This window comes from Talpa europaea (assembly GCF_964194135.1).
Source record: "Talpa europaea genome assembly, chromosome: 7".
Classification (NCBI taxonomy): domain Eukaryota; kingdom Metazoa; phylum Chordata; class Mammalia; order Eulipotyphla; family Talpidae; genus Talpa; species Talpa europaea.
The window spans coordinates 100,682,404-100,688,686 of NC_140074.1; positions in this window are offsets into that span (position 1 = coordinate 100,682,404).

Sequence of the window (6,283 nt, forward strand, 5' to 3'; positions counted from 1 at the left end):
AATTGATGTGTCTTCTGTATCACTTCAACCCTACAAAAAGATTTTAAAAGAATACATCCACTGTGAACAAAAATCAATTTTAGGAATTTTTGGAAAATTTGAATCTAGACTTGATATCAGTTGCCTCAATAATTATAAAAAAGCTGGGAGCATCCATAAGGCAGAAGCTGATTCTTAATAAGTAGAATCAACATGTTTAGAATTATGGGTTAAAGAGATGCTGTTAAGCTCTTTAATGCTACCTTCCTGGTGAGAATGGCTTTTTATGAGATAGATGCCAGACTTTGCAGATTTTTCTTTTAGAAACATGTTTAGTTCGGGGCCTCCCCGGTGGCGCAGTGGTTGAGCGCTGGGTTGCGAAGCTGCCGGCGACCTCTGCGGCGCCGGTTCGATCCCCGGCTGCTCCCCGGTCACCTGAGGAGGGTCCCACATGGCGCGCAGACCTCTCCTGCCGCCCGCTGCTCCCCTCAGCAGTGTGCTTCGGTCTTTCTGCCTGCTCTGCTCCCCGCTCTGGCTCTGGTGAATTCTCTCACCCTCCCGCACTTCTGACTGTACCCAGTGCATGTATAAACAAAACAAACAAACAAACAAATAAATAAACATGCCTCTATTAAAAAAAAAAAAAAGAAACATGTTTAGTTCAACTGCACAGTTGTCTTTTGATTATTCAGGGTCCCTCAGAACTCTGAAGTGTGTTGATCAGGACTCACTGATCTAGCCCAAGAATGGTGAAGGGCCTTTGTGAAGTAGGTCAGATTAAACCACATCAATTTTGGGCCTTTAAGTGTTTCTCACTAGTAACAGTCACTTCAGTGTGTCTGGTTGTTAGTCAGCCACCTTTTCATTATTTACAAAAAGAAACTCTGAAATCTCAGGAGTCAATTACAAAGTTGCCCCTAGTAGAGAGGCTCTCCTAGTCACTGGCCTGTGCGAGTACCAATTTTGCCCCAGGAAAGCAGTCACAAGCCATAAATGAATGGGTATGGCCATGTTCCAATAAAACTTTATAGAGGATTGGTGGAGCACTGATCATGATTGTGCCTCAGCTTTATACCCATCTTTATGAACTCTACTTTGATTGTGGGTTATTATTTGGGAGGAGGGGGGCAGGGCGGGGCAGGCAGGGGGAAGGAGGCAGACCAGAAAGCTAGGGAGGAAAAAGGCTCCATGCTGACTGCTTCCTGTTGAACAACTTCACCCTGACAAGGATGGTTCCAGCAGCTGCAGTGAGCAGGTTGTCTCCCATCTTTCTAGAATTAGCCACAGAGCCCAACACCCCCAAGGAATGCCAGTCTCTCTTCTTCCCCAACAGGTCTCTAGCCTACTAAATTCTGATCTCAATCTTCCCGTTGTTCCTGATGCCCTAAGGGTGGTATCTGCTTCCTGAGGTTACTACCTGGGCAGAACTTTTTTTCCTTCAGTGCCTGATAATGAAGCTTTTCTTCATTCTATACAAACAGAAACATCTCTCTTGACAGGAGTTACTTTTGAAAATCTTGGCTCCAGATGAATGTCCTTTGTTATTACTAAGAAGGAAATACAAGACTCACTGCTGCCTCTGAGAGACATGGTGCCTGGTTATACCTGTGTCTTGTTTTTGAATAGTTATCACCACCTATGTGCTGAATAGTCTGCTGAATCTGTTTGCACAGTTAAGATAGCCTTAGCATTTTTCTTAGCAGCAAATTATTTTGTGAATATATTATGAGCAAAAATTGTTTTCGGTATGGACGATCTCCCTTGGCCGGGATTAAGAGTGGAAAATAGAAGCAAATACAGAGGGATGGAAAAGGAAGTAGGGCCTGGCTCACCCCACCCTCAAACACTTGTGAGGGGTCTGTAACCTGGCCAGGGGAGAAAAAGCACTTGATTTGACTAGGCACTTTAGGCCCAGCATCCTCTGAAGAAATGTTCTGAATACCTTCAGTATTTTTTTTAAGACTTATTTATTTATTTATACAAGAACCGGGGTATAGACCAGATTCGTGGGAGGGTGAGAGGATTCACCAGAGACAGCGCGGGGAACAGAACAGGCAGACTGATGAAAATACACTGCTGAGGGGAGCAGCGGCCAAGACAGGAGAGGTCTGCCGCACCATGGGGGAATCTCCCTGGCCAGCTGGGATTGAACTGGCGCTGCAGAGGCTGCGGACAGCTCCACAGCGCTGCGCTCAACTGCCTGCGCCACCAGGGGAGGCCCCCTGCAGTATTTTTGATGGTGTCAGAAGATGGCAACTTTGCATCCTGGGTATTAGGGCAGTTTCTGTGGTCCAAACAGGCTAGTGTCATTAGTGGATCTAAAAGCTGTCTGAGGACTTTTCAAGTTTTTTTTTTCATGATAACTGCAAGTGTTAATACTCTGGATTAATGCACAGAATCATTGCCCTCAGAATTCAGTACTTGGATAATATGTTTGTATTGGTGCCAAGTGAAGCCCCTAAAGGGATAATGTTCAACTTTAATATACGCTTGCTTAGATGAGTGTGGTTGCTCTGAGAGGTCTCCAATTTGGGATATACTGGTATAAGATATTCTTTGAGGAAACATTTGGTTGAATGTTGAAATGACAGTAGGTGTTTTCTAAACCAAAGAATGGTAAAAATGGGCAATGAAACATTGAAATTTTTCTGCCCTCTATGACATCTTTGGTAAGTCAAAATGCCAGCCAAAGTGAGGTAATAGACATTACCGTCAAAGAATACCAACTAGCTTTAGTAACAGTATAATGCCTGTACATTCTAATCAGGGACAAATACTTTTCTAGCAAATAAATTGGGAAAGAGGAAAGTTAAGTGGTAGGTTTTTATGTGTGTTTATTGGTAAACCTGTCTGGTTCAAGTTCCTTCCTCTGTGCCTACAGTCAAATTATATTCTAACTCCCTCACTGTTGTTACTTTTCAAAAATGCAGTTTGGGTTTATAAGTTCTACATTTCTGGATGGCAACCTGAAATGACAGTCAAGTTTCAGAAGAAAATACTATGACAGGGCGTCCCTGGTGGCACAGGGGTTAAAGACAGCGCTATATTGCTATCGCCGGCCACTGCAACATTTCAATCCCCACCCAGGGAGCAACCCACATGGTGCAGCAGACTTCTTCTGTCTCGCCTGCTGCTCCCCTCAGCAGTGTATTTCAGTAGATCCGCCTGTTCTGCTCCCCACTGTCTCTGCTGAATCCTCTCAACACCTCCTACCCCCACACCTCTGACCTACACCCCAGTTCTTTATATACATAAATACATAAATCTTCTTTTTTTAAAAAAAAGAAAATACTATGACACCTAAATCTGAACAGCAGCAAAGGGCGGTTTATGCTGTCCAGCGGCAAGAGGAATTGGAATGGAAAGAATAAACAAAGGCAATGCCAACCACCTCACTCCGCCCCCTACTCCCCTTTTTACCACACTAGCAAAAGGAGGCAGAAAACAAATTGCAATTTCCTTCTTTTCTCATGTCCACTTTTCAGCATGACGCGGACAATCAAAGCAAGTGACCCTGATTTTATAAAACACAAGCGCACACTCGCTGGCTGAGGCTCCCCCCCAACCCCGCCGTCCCCCGGCCCCGAGCGCGGCCGCCGCGGCCAGGCCCGGCAGCGAAGAGCCCCCGCCCGGCCGGCGGCCCGAGCCCGCGGCAGCTCCTCGGCGCGCGGCCGCGCGGCCCGGCGGCGGGTCGGGGGTTGCCCCTCGCTCCCCTCCCGCCGCTCGCGGGAAGGACCCGCGCTCCAGCTCGCGGCCGAGCGTCCACTTTGAGCGCGAGGGGCCAGACGAGCGGGCGGCCAAGTTTGTCTTGTCTGTTTCAAGCTGTCACTCAATAGTTACCTCTAGAGTCTAGAACCCCTGACTGGACTGCCGGGGCGAGCGGGAGGGCGGGGACGAGGGGGACACCCGCCGGCGCCCCCAGCCCGCCGCCCCGCGAGCGGGGACCCCCGGGACCCCGCCCCCCCAGCGGGGCGCTGCTCCCGCGTGACCGCCTCCGCCCGCCCGCCCGGCCCACCGAAGCCGGGTGTCCTCGGCACTGGAGCCAAGCCCGGCGGTGAGACCCACAGAAGCCACAGCGCGCGGCATGAGGCCGAGGCCTTCGCTTCCTTCTCCGCCGGTTGCGGCGCCCTCGGCGGCCCCTGCTTCCCGCGTCTCTTTTAAACATGGTCCTCGGCCGTCGGCGCCACCCCCGGCCCTCGCGATGGTCTCGTCCAGCAGGCCCGGCCGGTGTGGCGTGAACCATCCTGCGCTTCTGGGCGGGGGAGCGCGGAGCAGGGGCGGCGGCGGCGGGGGGCCCCGAGCCGCTCCACCTCGCGGCCCGCGGCGCTGAGAGGTGCGGGGCCCGCACGGCCTTCCCGGGTGTGCCGGCAGCTGGGAGGCCCCGCTCGCCGCGACGTGCAGACGGCGCTCGCACGCCCGGCGCCCCTCCGCGGGCGGGGGTGGGACGGCCCGGCAGAGTCACGCGCCTCGGGCTCGGCGCCGGGACCCGCCGGAGAGTGGGACCGCGGCCGGGCGGGGGGCCGAGCCGGGGCTGCCCTGTCGCGGGTGGGGCCCGGGAGTCGCAGGGGCCGGCCGCTGGGGCGCCCGGCGGGCCGACGAGCACGAGCGGGGGCGCCGGGCGGCTCGTGTGAGGACGGCGCGCTGTCAGGTGGGTAGCGGCGCCCGGCGCGGGTCGCCGGCCGCGGGTTTCACCCCTCGTCGGGATTCGGCTCCGCTGGGGCCGCACTTCGCGCTGCGGAACCGAAGCCCCGAGCCGGGTCCAATGAAGCGGGGCTGGGACTCGAACCGGGGTCCTCGGTGGAGGTGTGAGGAGAACCTGGGTTCCGGGAGGAGGCGCTGAGGAAGGACGGGGAGGGGGTGGGCGCGAGGGAGTCCCCGCGGCTGGCTTGGGGGCGAGGGGCGGAGAGTCTGACGCCCTGGGGGTTAGCTGGGGCCTCCCCACTGGACTTTGAGTCGGTGTGAGATCGCGGGTAGCTGCCAGAGTGGAAGGGGGTGCTGAGCACCTGCATGTGTAAGGAGGGTGGGATTTGACTGGAGTTGGGGACAAATCCATGAACTCTGAAGGGCTGAGGAGCTTGACCTGGGTTCAGAGCCCCTGTCAGCCTCATTGATTTACTCTTTAATGTTGCCTGCCCCCCTACTTGTTATTTCCCTCACCTCTGGTGTAAGGGAGAGGGTGTGTGTGTGATAATTCCCCTTCTCCCAGGCTGGTGTTCTGAAGAGAGAGCTCTGATAAGCTGATAAAGCTAGATCAGTGACCTGCAGGGAGGGTGGAAGGAGACCACATTTCCCAGTTTTGTAGGTGCTGTCAAATGTATCCTTAGCATCTGGAAAGAATATTTGGTCCAGGGATTGCCTCATTGTGGACTGAGGTCCAAGGCGGCCTTCAACAACTATTGGGGCAGAGAGCAGGGAGGAACAAGCTGAAAGGTACTGCTTCTCCAGCCCTTGGACTGCTGGCATCACCCAGGGTGTCCAGCCAGAGTGACAGGAGAGATTCCATGTCACAGCAGAGAAAGTGCTGCAGGCACTGGATTGTCAACGTTGTCATCAAGTGATTGAGTAATCATGTCATGTGACACTGTTTGTTTTCCTTCTGTCAAGCATCAGGGAGCTCTATAAATAGAAATCCAGGTGAGGTCAGTAGAAGTTGTAGGGCCATGGATGTTAGTGGGTGCTGTGGGACTTTTCACCTGATTTAATGAGGCTCCCCTTTGGGACGTGCTTTAAAGATGCTGTAAGGAGATTCAGATACCATTGGTTAAGAGTCATTATAACTATTTGCAAAGTGCTTTTTAACCCTCTCGGTCCTATGTGAGGGGACCGCAGGAAGTAGGGATGAAATTAAATCAGCTTGGGGCCTCCCCGGTGGCGCAGCGGTTGAGCGCTGGGTTGCGAAGCTGCCCGCGGCCTCTGCGGCGCCGGTTCGATCCCCGGCTGCTCCCCGGCCACCGGAGGAGGGTCCCACATGGCGCGCAGACCTCTCCTGCCGCCCGCTGCTCCCCTCAGTAGTGTACTTCGGTCCTTCTGCCTGCTCTGCTCCCCGCTCTGGCTCTGGTGAATTCTCTCACCCTCCCGCGCTTCTGACTGTGCCCAGTGCTTGTATAAACAAAACAAACAAACCAGCAAACAAATAAATAAAGCATGCCTCTTAAAAAAAAAAAAAAGAAATTAAATCAGCTTGGACACGCCATGGTGGGAGATACTCATTCTGGTATTACTCTTCAGGCACAAAGGCTCAGCCCCTGTGATGGGGGATGTGGACAAGGACCCTACCTTTTCAAGATATTTGACTTGTTTTGAG